Source organism: Hordeum vulgare, chromosome 6H, assembly GCF_904849725.1.
Source record: "Hordeum vulgare subsp. vulgare chromosome 6H, MorexV3_pseudomolecules_assembly, whole genome shotgun sequence".
NCBI classification, from domain to species: Eukaryota; Viridiplantae; Streptophyta; class Magnoliopsida; order Poales; family Poaceae; genus Hordeum; species Hordeum vulgare.
Window position 1 is genome coordinate 550358637 of NC_058523.1, and position 20336 is coordinate 550378972.

Here is a 20336-nt window from a genome sequence, read left to right on the forward strand (position 1 = left end):
GTTGAAATAATGATGCATCTTTGTAGTTATATTATGTATTTATGCTTAGTTGTTTTCATCATTTTATTTCTTCACCACCTGTTGGTTCTGTTTTCTAGGACACTAGCCAATTCAAAACCTTGTCCCAAGTGCAAGTGAACCATTGAAAAAGAAAATACTTGGATGCATGCATGTTTTTTCAATCGCGTCCGGCATCGGGGCAATTCAGTTGATTTGTTTCATTAAATGAACCCCAATCGTTTATTTTCAAAAGTTTTTATTACTCACTTGTGCATGCATTTTTTTTATTTACATGGACAACATAACTTTTGCAGCAATCCTTCTTACACACCTTCACAGCAAGGACACATAATATACCATTGGTCCAAAATAAGTGGGTGGAATTCGTCTGTAACAAACTTACAATTCGTGAATTTTCATCTTTTCCATCATAAATTCTTCATGATTAGCTTTTGTTTTTTCTTCTTGTAGACTAGTAAGTTCCTCCCTTAAATGTATTCTCTCTACTCTGACTGGAGCGCATCACTAATTACTTACTAATATTTTTATGGTGTTTTATGCTGCAGGTTGTTTGACATACACAACTAGAGAGTTTTATTTACTAATTTTCTGAACGGTGTTTTACATTGTAGGTAATAGATGGCAATCGATGCTAAATATGCCGTCTTATAAGTTTCTACGCGGCCACGCTCGTGTGTACATAAAGATGGAGCTGCAGGCTCGTCTCCATGACCTCGCCACACGGCAGGAGGCAAAGAACTTCCTAGTTGGTTTCTGATAGCACCCCTATTCTCACTCTGGCGACGAAGAGTGTTGTTTTGGACTGTATGACGTCTTCGTATGCGAGTTGATCCTCTTACAATCACAACCTTTTCTTCAGGTGATCGAATTTATCTAGGTCAACTTTATTTTGTTTGAAGCATCATCGATGACACATCTATCAATCGACCCATTTGAACAAGAGGGCTAGCTAGCAAGGAAAAATCCCCGTCTTTTTATTTGCTTACCTATGTCTATTCTACTCTTGCTATCATTATCATTATGGATGATAATGAGAGACTATGACTTGGTTGTGGATTTTTTCTATTCATGTTAACAACTGATTTGTTTATATATCTACAGCATTTAAGTAGATGTCTTGAATGAAAAATATATGCAACATTTGTTTCTTGCTTACTTACATATCCTGATGCATGAATGATGTATGGTTGTGCCTAAGATCTGTTTGTTGTCCACTATCATGATGTGAGTGGAATGTCATAGCTAATTTACATCCTTGTCTGAACTCACCTCCCGTTGTGTGAATAAAAGTGAGATGCTAATTCCTGAATAAACTCCACTTACATCGCGTAGATGGTATGATCCTAGCTACCTTGTTATATTGTTCGTCTTGCAAGTTGGAGAGAAAAATACTGGACCAACAAAGAAATTTTGTGAAGGTAGGCAAATCAGTAGACTTGACTTTTTCTGTGCACGTGTTGTTTTGTGTGGAATGTCATAGCTAATTTACATCCTTGTCTGAAGTGACCTCCTGTTGTGTGACTAAGAGTGAGCTGCTAATTCCTGAATAAACTTGACTTGTTTGCACATTCTTGTATGGGAAGAAGAAAGATATAATTAACCCTGTGCACTGACTGTTGTTTAGATGCCGATGGCCGTCACCAATTAAAGGAGGATTCACCGAGACATTGTGGAGGTGACGCACTCGCCGGTGAGGAGCTCCGGGTCAAGACAGCAGCGGCCGACGAGCAGAGTCCACTCGTGGAGGAGGTCATCCAGCTGATTGGTATATGCCTTTTGTACATTCTTGCGTGCAACAAGAACTTCGACTGATTTGATTTGGTTTAGTTTGATTTGATTATGTAGTTGCAGACTTGCGGTAGTGTTTAATTCTCTGATGCAGCATTTGCTTTGTAGGTCTTTCCTGCATATTTGGATTCAGTGCTAAATCCATCCATATATTATCCTCTTCTTGATCTCCAGATATGACTTGCTTCCATATGTAATCTCTTGCTGGTGGACCATAAGTAGAACAAGTTTTTTGAGTGGTTTTAACATGGTCTGATTGCTCAAAAATTGATGCGGCAAGGTCAACTCTATTCCAGGTTATGTGCAATGCTCATTGTTTTTTTTCTTTTCTGATACCTGTTTGTAATCAATTTCTTGTACTGGTAGAACAATCTTCCCTACAAACTTGGAAGTTATTTTAGGATTTAGGATTGATAGTTCCGTGACAACACCATATAAGTATATGAAGAGACAATGTAGTGTATAGCATATCACTGATTCCTAGATAAAGATTGATATATTTCTTTTGCTAGCTTCTGGAATTTCGATGCACTGTTCCACAGAAGTGGTGATTGCATTTTTGCCAGGAACAATTAAGCCTACTTTCTCTACAAGTGGCACAACATACAAGTTTATGCTTATACTTCGACCATTTAATGAATGGATGCATTCATATTGCTTCTTCAGCCTCCTTTAAATATATAAGGTGTGCGTGCAATTTAAATAATACTCTCATTTTCATTATCACTTAATGAGTAGGAAAATTGATTAACATCGGTTCTCCTGAGATGTTACGGTTAAATGGATTTGAAATGATTCATATGACTGCACTTAGGTTAGGTATTTTAAAAAATCTGATCTAGGCTGCAAACATTGTAAGATAATTGCAATTTTTGTGTATGCTTCCAAATGAGGAGATCCCGTGGGGTGAGGCTGGTGATGATTATGTTGTGGACTCCACCGGTGTCTTCACTGACAAGGACAAGGCCGCCGCTCACTTGAAGGTATAACTGAAGTGCTGGTTTTCGCTCATTCACACATTATTTCCGAGCTATATATGTGTGCCTTTTCTGATCCTTTGAATACGAGTCCGAGAAAGAATCCATTTGTATTATTGAATTTCAATTAGAAAATGTGTCCTGCTCCATATATATTTATTTCTTCTTAGTGTGTAAAAACATGATAAAAAATGAACACGCACAGGGGAGTATAAAGCAGAGCGTAATGTCGTCTTTACCGAATTGCTTAGTGTGTTTGGTTGCTTCAGGTGTGCTAGAGATATCATGATTGCAAGCGCTTCTTCAATTGTAGGGATTCTCTCAATTTCTATTAGCTCCCAATCCCATTCGATGATGCTATGTGATCAAGGTACACGTTTTGTGAGTGATTGAGCTACAAATAATCTTCTCTTATAGTGCACGAAATATCATGAAGGAAAAGAAAATGTTTAATTAGAAGGCACACCATGATTTGGTGGAGAAGATGAAAGACCTTGTAGAAAATAGGTTCGAAACTCAAACATAGATTCTTAAGTACTCTTTTGGCTGCTATTGGCCTATCCTTCAAACTCCTTTTATGAAAAATTGAAATAATGATGCATCTTTGTAGTTATATTATGTATTTATGCTTAGTTGTTTTCATCATTTTATTTCTTCACCACCTGTTGGTTCTGTTTTCTAGGACACTAGCCAATTCAAAACCTTGTCCCAAGTGCAAGTGAACCATTGAAAAAGAAAATACTTGGATGCATGCATGTTTTTTCAATCGCGTCCGGCAACGGGGCAATTCAGTTGATTTGTTTCATTAAATGAACCCCAATCATTTATTTTCAAAAGTTTTTATTACTCAGTTGTGCATGCATTTTTTTATTTACATGGACACCATAACTTTTGCAGCAATCCTTCTTACACACCTTCACAGCAAGGACACATAATATACCATTGGTCCAAAATAAGTGGGTGGAATTCGTCTGTAACAAACTTACAATTCGTGAATTTTCATCTTTTCCATCATAAATTCTTCATGATTAGCTTTTGTTTTTTCTTCTTGTAGACTAGTAAGTTCCTCCCTTAAATGTATTCTCTCTACTCTGACTGGAGCGCATCACTAATTACTTACTAATATTTTTATGGTGTTTTATGCTGCAGGTTGTTTGACATACACAACTAGAGAGTTTTATTTACTAATTTTCTGAACGGTGTTTTACATTGTAGGTAATAGATGGCAATCGATGCTAAATATGTCGTCTTATAAGTTTCTACACGGCCACGCTCGTGTGTACATAAAGATGGAGCTGCAGGCTCGTCTCCATGACCTCGCCACATGGCAGGAGGCAAAGACCTTCCTAGCTGGTTTCTGATAGCACGCCTATTCTCACTCTGGCGACGAAGAGTGTTGTTTTGGACTGTATGACATCTTCGTATGCGAGTTGATCCTCTTACAATCACAACCTTTTCTTCAGGTGATCGAATTTATCTAGGTCAACTTAATTTTGTTTGAAGCATCATCGATGACACATCTATCAATCGACCCATTTGAACAAGAGGGCTAGCTAGCAAGGAAAAATCCCCGTCTTTTTATTTGCTTACCTATGTCTATTCTACTCTTCTATCATTATCATTATGGATGATAATGAGAGACTGTGACTTGGTTGTAGATTTTTTCTATTCATGTTAACAACTGATTTGTTTATATATCTATAGCATTTAAGTAGAAGTCGTGAATGAAAAATATATGCAACATTTGTTTCATGCTTACTTACATATCCTGATGCATGAATGATGTATGGTTGTGCCTAAGATCTGTTTGTTGTCCACTATCATGATGTAAGTGGAATGTCATAGCTAATTTACATCCTTGTCTGAAGTGACCTCCCGTTGTGTGAATAAAAGTGAGCTGCTAATTCCTGAATAAACTCCACTTACATCGCGTAGATGGTATGATCCTAGCTACCTTGTTATATTGTTCGTCTTGCAAGTTGCAGAGAAAAATACTGGACCAACAAAGAAATTTTGTGAAGGTAGGCAATTCTGTAGACTTGACTTTCTCTGTGCACGTGTTGTTTTGTGTGGAATGTCATAGCTAATTTACATCCTTGTCTAAAGTGACCTCCTGTTGTGTGAATAAAAGTGAGCTGCTAATTCCTGAATAAACTTGACTTGTTTGCAGATTCTTGTATGGGAAGAAGAAAGATATAATTAACCCTGTGCACTGACTGTTGTTTGGATGCCGATGGCCGTCACCAATTAAAGGAGGATTCACCAAGACATTGTGGAGGTGACGCACTCGCCGGTGAGGAGCTCCGGGTCAAGACAGCAGCGGCCGACGAGCAGAGTCCACTCGTGGAGGAGGTCATCCGGCTGATTGGTATATGCCTTTTGTACATTCTTGCCTGCAACAAGAACTTCGACTGGTTTGATTTGGTTGAGTTTGATTTGATTATGTAGTTGCAGACTTGCGGTAGTGTTTAATTCTCTGATGCAGCATTTTCTTTGTAGGTCTTTCCTGCATATTTGGATTCAGTGCTAAATCCATCCATATATTATCCTCTTCTTGATCCCTAGATATGACTTGCTTCCATATGTAATCTCTTGCTGGTGGAACATAAGTAGAACAAGTTTTTTGAGTGGTTTTAACATGGTCTGATTGCTCAAAAATTGATGCGGCAAGGTCAACTCTATTCCAGGTTATGTGCAATGCTCATTGTTTTTTTTCTTTTCTGATACCTGTTTGTAATCAATTTCTTGTACTGGTAGAACAATCTTCCCTACAAACTTGGAAGTTATTTTAGGATTTAGGATTGATAGTTCCGTGACAACACCATAGAAGTATATGAAGAGACAATGTAGTGTATAGCATATCACTGATTCCTAGATAAAGATTGATATATTTCTTTTGCTAGCTTCTGGAATTTCGATGCACTGTTCCACAGAAGTGGTGATTGCATTTTTGCCAGGAACAATTAAGCCTACTGTCTCTACAAGTGGCACAACATACAAGTTTATGCTTATACTTCGACCATTTACTGAATGGTTGCATTCATATTGCTTCTTCAGCCTCCTTTAAATATATAAGGTGTGCGTGCAATTTAAATAATACTCTAATTTTCATTATCACTTAATGAGTAGGAAAACTGATTAACATCGGTTCTCCTGAGATGTTACGGTTAAATGGATTTGAAATGATTCATATGACTGCACTTAGGTTAGGTATTTAAAAAAATCTGATCTAGGCTGAAAACATTGTAACATAATTGCAATTCTTGTGTATGCTTCCAAATGAGGAGATCCCGTGGGGTGAGGCTGGTGATAATTATGTTGTGGAGTCCACTGGTGTCTTCACTGACAAGGACAAGGCCGCCGCTCACTTGAAGGTATAACTGAAGTGCTGGTTTTCGCTCATTCACACATTATTTCCGAGCTATATATGTGTGCCTTTTCTGATCCTTTGAATACGCGGCTGAGAAAGAATCCATTCGTATTATTGAATTTCAATTAGAAAATGTGTCCTGCTCCATATATATTTATTTCTTCTTAGTGTGTAAAAACATGATAAAAAATGAACACGCACAGGGGAGTATAAAGCAGAGTGTAATGTCGTTTTTACCGAATTGTTTAGTGTGTTTGGTTGCTTCAGGTGTGCTAGAGATATCATGATTACAAGCGCTTCTTCAATTGTTGGGATTCTCTCAATTTCTATTACCTCCCAATCCCATTCGATGATGCTATGTGATCAAGGTACACGTTTTGTGAGTGATTGAGCTACAAATAATCTTCTCTTATAGTGCACGAAATATCATGAAGGAAAAGAAAAGGTTTAATTAGAAGGCACACCATGATTTGGTGGAGAAGATGAAAGACCTTGTAGAAAATAGGTTCGAAACTCAAACATAGATTCTTAAGTACTCTTTTGGCTGCTATTGGCCTATCCTTCAGACTCCTTTTATGAAAAATTGAAATAATGATGCATCTTTGTAGTTATATTATGTATTTATGCTTAGTTGTTTTCATCATTTTATTTCGTCACCACCTGTTGGTTCTGTTTTCTAGGACACTAGCCAATTCAAAACCTTGTCCCAAGTGCAAGTGAACCATTGAAAAAGAAAATACTTGGATGCATGCATGTTTTTTCAATCGCGTCCGGCATCGGGGCAATTCAGTTGATTTGTTTCATTAAATGAACCCCAATCGTTTATTTTCAAAAGTTTTTATTGCTCGCTTGTGCATGCATTTTTTTATTTACATGGACAACATAACTTTTGCAGCAATCCTTCTTACACACCTTCACAGCAAGGACACATAATATACCATTGGTCCAAAATAAGTTGGTGGAATTCGTCTGTAACAAACTTACAATTCGTGAATTTTCATCTTTTCCATCAGAAGTTCTTCATGATTAGCTTTTGTTTTTTCTTCTTGTAGAGTAGTAAGTTCCTCCCTTAAATATATTCTCTCTACTCTGACTGGAGCGCATCACTAATTACTTACTAATATTTTTATGGTGTTTTATGCTGCAGGTTGTTTGACATACACAACTAGAGAGTTTTATTTACTAATTTTCTGAACGGTGTTTTACATTGTAGGTAATAGATGGCAATCGATGCTAAATATGTCGTCTTATAAGTTTCTACACGGCCACGCTCGTGTGTACATAAAGATGGAGCTGCAGGCTCGTCTCCATGACCTCGCCACATGGCAGGAGGCAAAGACCTTCCTAGCTGGTTTCTGATAGCACGCCTATTCTCACTCTGGCGACGAAGAGTGTTGTTTTGGACTGTATGACATCTTCGTATGCGAGTTGATCCTCTTACAATCACAACCTTTTCTTCAGGTGATCGAATTTATCTAGGTCAACTTTATTTTGTTTGAAGCATCATCGATGACACATCTATCAATCGACCCATTTGAACAAGAGGGCTAGCTAGCAAGGAAAAATCCCCGTCTTTTTATTTGCTTACCTATGTCTATTCTACTCTTGCTATCATTATCATTATGGATGATAATGAGAGACTATGACTTGGTTGTGGATTTTTTCTATTCATGTTAACAACTGATTTGTTTATATATCTATAGCATTTAAGTAGAAGTCCTGAATGAAAAATATATGCAACATTTGTTTCATGCTTACTTACATATCCTGATGCATGAATGATGTATGGTTGTGCCTAAGATCTGTTTGTTGTCCACTATCATGATGTAAGTGGAATGTCATAGCTAATTTACATCCTTGTCTGAAGTGACCTCCCGTTGTGTGAATAAAAGTGAGCTGCTAATTCCTGAATAAACTCCACTTACATCGCGTAGATGGTATGATCCTAGCTACCTTGTTATATTGTTCGTCTTGCAAGTTGCAGAGAAAAATACTGGACCAACAAAGAAATTTCGTGAAGGTAGGCAATTCTGTAGACTTGACTTTCTCTGTGCACGTGTTGTTTTGTGTGGAATGTCATAGCTAATTTACATCCTTGTCTGAAGTGACCTCCTGTTGTGTGAATAAAAGTGAGCTGCTAATTCCTGAATAAACTTGACTTGTTTGCAGATCCTTGTATGGGAAGAAGAAAGATATAATTAACCCTGTGAACTGACTGTTGTTTGGATGCCGATGGCCGTCACCAATTAAAGGAGGACTCACCAAGACATTGTGGAGGTGACGCACTCGCCGGTGAGGAGCTCCGGGTCAAGACAGCAGCGGCCGACGAGCAGAGTCCACTCGTGGAGGAGGTCATCCGGCTGATTGGTATATGCCTTTTGTACATTCTTGCCTGCAACAAGAACTTCGACTGGTTTGATTTGGTTGAGTTTGATTTGATTATGTAGTTGCAGACTTGCGGTAGTGTTTAATTCTCTGATGCAGCATTTGCTTTGTAGGTCTTTCCTGCATATTTGGATTCAGTGCTAAATCCATCCATATATTATCCTCTTCTTGATCCCCAGATATGACTTGCTTCCATATGTAATCTCTTGCTGGTGGAACATAACTAGAACAAGTTTTTTGAGTGGTTTTAACATGGTCTGATTTCTCAAAAATTGATGCGGCAAGGTCAACTCTAGTCCAGGTTATGTGCAATGCTCATTGTTTTGTTTTCTTTTCTGATACCTGTTAGTAATCAATTTCTTGTACTCGTAGAACAATCTTCCCTACAAACTTGGAAGTTATTTTAGGATTTAGGATTGATAGTTCCGCGACAACACCATAGAAGTATATGAAGAGACAATGTAGTGTATAGCGTATCACTGATTCCTAGATAAAGATTGATATATTTCTTTTGCTAGCCTCTGGAATTTCGATGCACTCTTCCATAGAAGTGGTGATTGCATTTTTGCCACGAACAATTAAGCCTACTGTCTCTACAAGTGGCACAACATCCAAGTTTATGCTTATACTTCGACCATTTACTGAATGGCTGCATTCATATTGCTTCTTCAGCCTCCTTTAAATATGTAAGGTGTGCGCGCAATTTAAATAATACTCTAAGTTTTATTATCACTTAATGAGTAGGAAAATTGATTAACATCGGTTCTCCTGAGATGTTACGGTTAAATGGATTTGAAATGATTCATATGACTGCACTTAGGTTAGGTATTTAAAAAAATCTGATCTAGGTTGAAAACATTGTAACATAATTGCAATTTTTGTGTATTCTTCCAAATGAGGAGATCCCGTGGGGTGAGGCTGGTGATGATTATGTTGTGGAGTCCACTGGTGTCTTCACTGACAAGGACAAGGCCGCCACTCACTTGAAGGTATAACTGAAGTGCTGGTTTTCGCTCATTCACACATTATTTCCGAGCTATATATGTGTGCCTTTTCTGATCCTTTGAATACGAGGCTGAGAAAGAATCCATTTGTATTATTGAATTTCAATTAGAAAATGTGTCCTGCTCCATATATATTTATTTCTTCTTAGTGTGTAAAAACATGATAAAAAATGAACACGCACAGGGGAGTATAAAGCAGAGTGTAATGCCGTCTTTACCGAATTGTTTAGTGTGTTTGGTTGCTTCAAGTGTGCTAGAGATATCATGATTGCAAGCGCTTCTTCAATTGTAGGGATTCTCTCAATTTCTATTAGCTCCCAATCCCATTCGATGATGCTATGTGATCAAGGTACACGTTTTGTGAGTGATTGAGCTACAAATAATCTTCTCTTATAGTGCACGAAATATCATGAAGGAAAAGAAAAGGTTTAATTAGAAGGCACACCATGATTTGGTGGAGAAGATGAAAGACCTTGTAGAAAATAAGTTCGAAACTCAAACAAAGATTCTTAAGTACTCTTTTGGCTGCTATTCGCCTATCCTTCAAACTCCTTTTATGAAAAATTGAAATAATGATGCATCTTTGTAGTTATATTATGTATTTATGCTTAGTTGTTTTCATCATTTTATTTCTTCACCACCTGTTGGTTCTGTTTTCTAGGACACTAGCCAACTCAAAACCTTGTCGCAAGTGCAAGTGAACCACTGAAAAAGAAAATACTTGGTTGCACGCATGTTTTTTCAATCGCGTCCGGCATCGGGGAAATTCAGTTGATTTGTTTCATTAAATGAACCCCAATCGTTTTTTTAAAAGTTTTTATTACTCACTTGTGCATGCATTTTTTTATTTACATGGACAACACAACTTTGGCAGCAATCCTTCTTACACACCTTCACAGCAAGGACGCATAATATACCATTGGTCCAAAATAAGTGGGTGGAATTCGTCTGTAACAAACTTACCATTCGTGAATTTTCATCTTTTCCATCAGAAGTTCTTCATGATTAGCTTTTGTTTTTTCTTCTTGTAGAGTAGTAAGTTCCTCCCTTAAATATATTCTCTCTACTCTGACTGGAGCGCATCACTAATTACTTACTAATATTTTTATGGTGTTTTATGCTAGAGGTTGTTTGACATACACAACTCGAGAGTTTTATTTACTAATTTTCTGAACGGTGTGTTACATTGTAGGTAATAGATGGCAATCGATGCTAGATATGCCGTCTTATAAGTTTCTACACGGCCACGCTCGTGTGTACATAAAGATGGAGCTGCAGGCTCGTCTCCATGACCTCGCCACATGGCAGGAGGCAAAGACCTTCCTAGCTGGTTTCTGATAGCACGCCTATTCTCACTCTGGCGACGAAGAGTGTTGTTTTGGACTTATGATATCTTCGTATGCGAGTTGATCCTCTTACAATCACAACCTTTTCTTCAGGTGATCGAATTTATCTAGGTCAACTTTATTTTGTTTGAAGCATCATCGATGACACATCTATCAATCGACCCATTTGAACAAGAGGGCTAGCTAGCAAGGAAAAATCCCCGTCTTTTTATTTGCTTACCTATGTCTATTCTACTCTTGCTATCATTATCATTATGGATGATAATGAGAGACTATGACTTGGTTGTGGATTTTTTCTATTCATGTTAACAACTGATTTGTTTATATATCTATAGCATTTAAGTAGAAGTCTTGAATGAAAAATATATGCAACATTTGTTTCATGCTTACTTACATATCCTGATGCATGAATGATGTATGGTTGTGCCTAAGATCTGTTTGTTGTCCACTATCATGATGTAAGTGGAATGTCATAGCTAATTTACATCCTTGTCTGAAGTGACCTCCCGTTGTGTGAATAAAAGTGAGCTGCTAATTCCTGAATAAACTCCACTTACATCGCCGTAGATGGTATGATCCTAGCTACCTTGTTATATTGTTCGTCCTGCATGTTGCAGAGAAAAATACTGGACCAACAAAGAAATTTTGTGAAGGTAGGCAAATCAGTAGGCTTGACTTTTGTGTGCACGTGTTGTTTTGTGTGGAATGTCATAGCTAATTTACATCCTTGTCTGTAGTGACCTCCTGTTGTGTGAATAAAAGTGAGCTGCTAATTCCTGAATAAACTTGACTTGTTTGCAGATTCTTGTATGGGAAGAAGAAACATATAATTAACCCTGTGCACTGAGTGTTGTTTGGATGTCGATGGCCTTCACAAATTAAAGGAGGATTCGACGAGACATTGTGGAGGTGACGCACTCGCCGGTGAGGAGCTCCGGGTCAAGACAGCAGCGGCCGACGAGCAGAGTCCACTCGTGGAGGAGGTCATCCGGCTGATTGGTATATGCCTTTTGTACATTCTTGCCAGCAACAAGAACTTTGACTGGTTTGATTTGGTTGAGTTTGATTTGATTATGTAGTTGCAGACTTGCGGTAGTGTTTAATTCTCTGATGCAGCATTTGCTTTGTAGGTCTTTCTGTTGGTGAACGTCGCATGGGAAACAAAATTTTCCTACGCGCACGAAGACCTATCATGGTGATGTCCATCTACGTGAGGGGATGAGTGATCTACGTACCCTTGTAGACCGTACAGCAGAAGCGTTAGAGAACGCGGTTGATGTAGTGGAACGTCCTCACGTCCCTCGATCCGCCCCGCGAACAATCCCGCGATCAGTCCCACGATCTAGTACCGAACGGACGGCACCTCCGCGTTCAGCACACGTACAGCTCGACGATGATCTCGGCCTTCTTGATCCAGCAAGAGATACGGAGAAGTAGAAGAGTTCTCCGACAGCGCGACGGCGCTCCGGAGGTTGGTGATGACCTTGTCTCAGCAGGGCTCCGCCCGAGCTCCGCAGAAACGCGATCTAGAGGTAAAACCGTGGAGGTATGTGGTCGGGCTGCCGTGGCAAAAGTTGTCTCAAATCAGCCCTAATACCTTAGTATATATAGGAGGGAGGGGGAGGGAAGAGGCAGCCTCAAACCCTCAAGGTTTGGCCGAAATTGGAGGTGGAGGAGTCTTACTCCAATCCTACTTGGAGTAGGATTCCACCTTCCCACTTGGAAACTCTTTCCACCTTGTGTTTTTTTCCTTCTCAAACCTTATGGGCCTTAGTGGGAACTTATTCAAGCCCACTAGGGGCTGGTTTATCTCTTCCCATAGCCCATGAGACCCCTTGGGGCGTGACACCCCTCCCGATGGTCCCCGGCACCCCTCCCGGCACTCCCGGTACACTACCGATGAGCCCGAAACTTTTCCGGTGACCAAAACAGGACTTCCTATATATCAATCTTTACTTCCGGACCATTCCGGAGCTCCTCGTGACGTCCTGGATCTCATACGGGACTCCGAACAACATTCGGTAACCAACCATATAACTCAAATACGCATAAAACAACGTCGAACCTTAAGTGTGCAGACCCTGCGGGTTCGAGAACTATGTAGACATGACCCGAGAGACTCCTCGGTCAATATCCAATAGCGGGACCTGGATGCCCATATTGGATCCTACATATTCTACGAAGATCTTATCGTTTGAACCTCAGTGCCAAGGATTCATATAATCCCGTATGTCATTCCCTTTGTCCTTCGGTATGTTACTTGCCCGAGATTCGATCGTTAGTATCCGCATACCTATTTCAATCTCGTTTACCGGCAAGTCTCTTTACTCGTTCCGTAATACAAGATCCCGCAACTTACATTAAGTTACATTGCTTGCAAGGCTTGTGTGTGATGTTGTATTACCGAGTGGGCCTCGAGATACCTCTCCGTCACACGGAGTGACAAATCCCAGTCTTGATCCATACTAACTCAACTAACACCTTCGGAGATACCTGTAGAGCATCTTTATAGTCACCCAGTTACGTTGCGACGTTTGATACACACAAAGCATTCCTCCGGTGTCAGTGAGTTATATGATCTCATGGTCATAGGAACAAATACTTGACACGCAGAAAACAGTAGCAACAAAATGACACGATCAACATGCTACGTCTATTAGTTTGGGTCCAGTCCATCACATGATTCTCCTAATGATGTGATCCCTTTATCAAGTGACAACACTTGCCTATGGCCAGGAAATCTTGACCATCTTTGATCAACGAGCTAGTCAACTAGAGGCTTACTAGGGATAGTGTTTTGTCTATGTATCCACACAAGTATTGTGTTTCCAATCAATACAATTATAGCATGGATAATAAACGATTATCATGAACTAAGAAATATAATAATAAATAATTTATTATTGCCTCTAGGGCATATTTCCAACAGTCTCCCACTTGCACTAGAGTCAATAATCTAGTTCACATCACCATGTGATTCCAACGAATCCAACACCCATATAGTTATGGGGTCTGATCACGTCTTGCTCGTGAGAGAGGTTTTAGTCAACGGTTCTGAAACTTTCAGATCCGTGCGTTCTTTACAAATATTTATGTCATCTTATAGATGCTGCTACTACGTGCTATTCGGAAATGCTCCAAATATCTACTCTACTATACGAATCCGTTTCACTACTCATAGTTATTCGGATTAGTGTCAAAGCTTGCATTTACGTAACCCTTTACGACAAACTCTTTAACCACCTCCATAATCGAGAAAAATTCCTTAGTCCATTAGTTACTAAGGATAAATTTCGACCGCTGCGAGTGATTCAATCATGGATCACTCTCTGTACCTCTCAACATACTTTGAGTCAAGGCACACATCAGGTGCGGTACACAGCATGGCATACTTTAGATTCTACGGCTAAGGCATAGAAGACGACCTTCGTCTATTCTCTTTATTCTGCCGGGGTCGGGTTTTGAGTCTTACTCAAATTCACACCTCACAACGCAACCAAGAACTCCTTCTTTGCTGATCTATTTTGAACTCCTTCAAAAACTTGTCAAGGCATGTATCTTGTCGAAACTTCCATTAAGCACTTTCGATCTATCTCCATAGATCTTTGATGCTCAACGTTCAAGTAGCTCAATCCAGGTATTCCTTTGAAAACTCCTTTCAAACAACCTTACATGCTTTACAGAAATTCTACATTACTTCTGATCAACAATATGTCTACCACATACACTTATCAGAAATTCTACAGTGCTCCCACTCACTTCTTTGGAAATACAAGTTTCTCATAAACCTTGTACAAACCCAAAATCTTTGATCATCTCATCAAAGTGTATATTCCAACTCCGAGATGCTTGCACCAGTCCATTGAAGGATCGCTGGAGCTTGCATACTTGCTAGTATCTTTAGGATCGACAAAACCTTCTGGTTGTATCACATACAATGTTTGCTCAAGGAAACCGTCGAGGAAACAATGTTTTGACATCCTACGTGCAATATTTCATAAATAATGCATCAACTACTAACATAATTCTAACAGACTTTTAGCATCGCTACGAGTGAGAAAGTCTCATCATAGTCAACTGTTTGATCTTGTCGAAAACATCTTTGCGACAAGTCGAGCTTTTCTTAACAGTGACTTATCACCATCATCGTCTGTCTTCCTTTAAAGATCCATTTTTACTCAATAGTCCTATGACCATCAAGTAGTTCTTCCAAAGTCTACACTTTGTTTTCATACATGGATCCTCTCTCGGATTTCATGGCCTGAAGCCATTTGTCGGAATCCGGGCCCACCATTGCTTCTTCATAACTCGTAGGTTCACTGTTTCTCAACAACATGACCTCCAAGACAGGGTTACCGTACCACTCTGTAGTAGTACGCGACCTTGTCAACCTACGAGGCTTGTAGTAACTTGATCCGATGCTCGATGATCACCATCATCAGCTTTCACTTCAATTGGTGTAGGCGCCACAGGAACAACTTCCTGCGCCCTGCTACACACTGGTTGAAGTGATGGTTCAATAACCTCATCAAGTTCTACCACCCTCCCACTCAATTCTTTCGAGAGAAACTTTTCCTCGAGAAAGGATCCGTTTCTAGAAACAAACGCTTTGCTTTCGGATCTGAGATAGGAGATGTACCCAACTGTCTTGGATATCCTATGAAGATGCATTTATCCGCTTTGGGTTCGAGCTTATCAGACTGAAACTTTTTCACATAAGTGTCGAAGCCCCAAACTTTCAAGAAACGACAGTTTAGATTTCTCTAAACCTCAGTCTATACTGTGTCATCTCAACGGAAATACGCGGTGCCCTATTTAAAGTGAGTGTGGTTGTCTCTAATGCATAACCCATAAACGATAGTGGTAATTCGATAAGAGACATCATAGTATGCACCATACCAAATAGTGCGTGTCTATGACGTTCAGACACATCATCACACTATGATGTTCCAGGTGGCATGAACTGCGAAACAATTTCCACATTGTATTAACTGCGTACCAAAACTCGTAACTCAGATATTCATCTCCATGATCATATCGTAGACAGTTTATCCTCTTGTTACGACGAACTTCACTCTGAAACAGAATTGAACTTTTCAACATTTTAGACTTGTCATTCATTAAGTAAATACCCCTCTATCTACTCAAATCGTCAGTGAAATAAGAACATAATGATATCCACTGCGTGCCTCAGCACCCATTGGACTGCATACATCAAAATGTATCACTTCCAACAAGTTACTTTCTTATTTCATCTCAATGAAAACAAGGCCTTGCTCATGTGGTATGATTTGCATGTCACTAGTGATTCGAAATCAGGTGAGTACAAAGATCCATCAGCATGGAGCCTCTTCATGCAATTTATACTAACATGACTCAAGCGGCAGTGCCACAAGTAAGTGGTACTATCATCATTAACTCGTATCTTTTGGCACCAATATCATGAACATGTGTAACACTACGATCGAGATTCAATAAACCATTGAAGGTGATTATTCAAGAAAATAGAGTAACCATTATTCTCTTTAAATGAATAATCGTATTGCAATAAACACGATCCAATCATGTTCATGCTTAACGCAAGCACCAAATAACAACTATTTAGGTTTAACACCAATCCCGATGGTAGGGGGCGTGCGACGTTTGATCATATCAACCTTGGAAACACTTCCAACACGTATCGTCACCTCGCCTTTAGCTAGTCTTCGTTTATGCCGTAGCTTACATTTCATGTTACTAATCACTTAGCAACCGAACCGGTATCCAATACCCTCATGCTACTAGGAGTACTAGTAAAGTACACATCAACATCAAATACACTCCTTTCGACTTTTGCCAGCCTTCTTATCTACCAAGTATCTTGAGTTGCTCCGCCTCAGTGATTGTTCCCCTCATTACAGAAGCACTTAGTCTCGGGTTTGGGTTTAATCTTGGGTCTCTTCATTAGTGCAACAACTGTTTTGCCGTTTCACGAAGTATCCTTTCTAGCCCTTGCCCTTCTTGAAACTTAGTGGTTTTACAAACCATCAACTATTGATGCTCCTTCTTGATTTCTACTTTCGCAGTGTCAAACATCGCGAATCGCTCAAGGATCATTGTATGTATCCTTGATATGTTATAGTTCATCACGAAGCTCTTACAGCTTGGTGGCAGTGACTTTGGAGAACTATCACTATCACATCTGGAAGATTAACTCCCACTTGATTCAAGCGATTGTCGTACTGAGACAATTTGAGCACATGCTCAACGATTGAGCCTTTCTCCTTTACTTTGTGGACAAAGAATCTTGTCGGAGGTCTCGTACCTCTTAACAAGGGCACAAGCATGAAATCACAATTTCATCTCTTTAGAACATCATTTATGTTCCGTGACGTTTTACAACGTTTTCGGCGCCTTGCTTCTAAGCCATTAAGTATTTTTGTACTGAACTATCGTGTAGTCATCAGAAATGTGTATGTCGGATGTTCACAGCATCCACAGACGACGCTCGAGGTGCAGCACACCGAGTGGTGCATTAAGGACATAAGCCTTCTGCGCAGCAACGAGGACAATCCTCGGTTTTACAGACTCAGTCTGCAAAGTTTGCTACTATCAACTTTCAACTAAATTTTCTCTAGGAACATATAAAAACAGTAGAGCTATAGCGCAAGCTACATCGTAATTCGCAAAGACCATTAGACTATGTTCATGACAATTAGTTCAATTAATCATATTACTTAAGAACTCCCACTCAAAAAGTACATCTCTCTAGTCATTTGAGTGGTACATGATCCAAATCCACTATCTCAAGTCCGATCATCACGTGAGTCGAGAATAGTTTCAGTGGTAAGCATCTCTATGCTAATCATATCAACTATACGATTCATGCTCGACCTTTCGGTCTCATGTGTTCCGAGGCCATGTCTGCACATGCTAGGCTCGTCAAGCTTAACCCGAGTGTTCCGCGTGCGCAACTGTTTTGCACCCGTTGTATGTGAACGTTGAGTCTATCACACCCGATCATCACGTGGTGTCTCGAAACGACGAACTGTAGCAACGGTGCACAGTCGGGGAGAACACAATTTCGTCTTGAAATTTTAGTGAGAGATCACCTCATAATGCTGCCGTCGTTCTAAGCAAAACAAGGTGCATAAAAGGATTAACATCACATGCAATTCATAAGTGACATGATATGGCCATCATCACGTGCTTCTTGATCTCCATCACCAAAGCACCGGCACGATCTTCTTGTCACCGGCGCCACACCATGATCATCCATCAACGTGTTGCCATCGGGGTTGTCGTGCTACTCATGCTATTACTACTAAAGCTACATCCTAGCAAAATAGTAAAAGCATCTGCAAGCACAAACGTTAGTATAAAGACAACCCTATGGCTCCTGCCGGTTGCCGTACCATTGACGTGCAAGTCGATATTTCTATTACAACATGATCATCTCATACATCCAATATATCACATCACATCGTTGGCCATATCACATCACAAGCATACCCTGCAAAAACAAGTTAGACGTCCTCTAATTTTGTTGTTGCATGTTTTACGTGGTGACCATGGGTATCTAATAGGATCGCATCTTACTTACGCAAACACCACAACGGAGATATATGTGTTGCTATTTAACCTCATCCAAGGACCTCCTCGGTCAAATCCGATTCAACTAAAGCTGGAGAAACTGACACTTGCCAGTCATCTTTGAGCAACGGAGTTACTCGTAACGATGAAACCAGTCTCTCGTAAGCGTACGAGTAATGTCGGTCCAAGCCGCTTCAATCCAACAATACCGCGGAATCAAGAAAAGACTAAGGAGGGCAGCAAAACACACATCACCGCCCACAAAAACTGTTGTGTTCTACTCGAGAAGACATCTACGCATGAACCTAGCTCATGATGCCACTGTTGGTGAACGTCGCATGGGAAACAAAATTTTCCTACGCGCACGAAGACCTATCATGGTGATGTCCATCTACGTGAGGGGATGAGTGATCTACGTACCCTTGTAGACCGTACAGCAGAAGCGTTAGAGAACGCGGTTGATGTAGTGGAACGTCCTCACGTCCCTCGATCCGCCCCGCGAACAATCCCGCGATCAGTCCCACGATCTAGTACCGAACGGACGGCACCTCCGCGTTCAGCACACGTACAGCTCGACGATGATCTCGGCCTTCTTGATCCAGCAAGAGATACGGAGAAGTAGAAGAGTTCTCCGGCAGCGCGACGGCGCTCCGGAGGTTGGTGATGACCTTGTCTCAGCAGGGCTCCGCCCGAGCTCCGCAGAAACGCGATCTAGAGGTAAAACCGTGGAGGTATGTGGTCGGGCTGCCGTGGCAAAAGTTGTCTCAAATCAGCCCTAATACCTTAGTATATATAGGAGGGAGGGGGAGGGAAGAGGCAGCCTCAAACCCTCAAGGTTTGGCCGAAATTGGAGGTGGAGGAGTCCTACTCCAATCCTACTTGGAGTAGGATTCCACCTTCCCACTTGGAAACTCTTTCCACCTTGTGTTTTTTCCTTCTCAAACCTTATGGGCCTTAGTGGGAACTTATTCCAGCCCACTAGGGGCTGGTTTATCTCTTCCCATAGCCCATGAGACCCCTTGGGGCGTGACACCCCTCCCGATGGTCCCCGGCACCCCTCCCGGCACTCCCGGTACACTACCGATGAGCCCGAAACTTTTCCGGTGACCAAAACAGGACTTCCTATATATCAATCTTTACCTCCGGACCATTCCGGAGCTCCTCGTGACGTCCTGGATCTCATACGGGACTCCGAACAACATTCGGTAACCAACCATATAACTCAAATACGCATAAAACAACGTCGAACCTTAAGTGTGCAGACCCTGCGGGTTCGAGAACTATGTAGACATGACCCGAGAGACTCCTCGGTCAATATCCAATAGCGGGACCTGGATGCCCATATTGGATCCTACATATTCTACGAAGATCTTATCGTTTGAACCTCAGTGCCAAGGATTCATATAATCCCGTATGTCATTCCCTTTGTCCTTCGGTATGTTACTTGCCCGAGATTCGATCGTTAGTATCCGCATACCTATTTCAATCTCGTTTACCGGCAAGTCTCTTTACTCGTTCCGTAATACAAGATCCCGCAACTTACATTAAGTTACATTGCTTGCAAGGCTTGTGTGTGATGTTGTATTACCGAGTGGGCCTCGAGATACCTCTCCGTCACACGGAGTGACAAATCCCAGTCTTGATCCATACTAACTCAACTAACACCTTCGGAGATACCTGTAGAGCATCTTTATAGTCACCCAGTTACGTTGCGACGTTTGATACACACAAAGCATTCCTCCGGTGTCAGTGAGTTATATGATCTCATGGTCATAGGAACAAATACTTGACACGCAGAAAACAGTAGCAACAAAATGACACGATCAACATGCTACGTCTATTAGTTTGGGTCCAGTCCATCACATGATTCTCC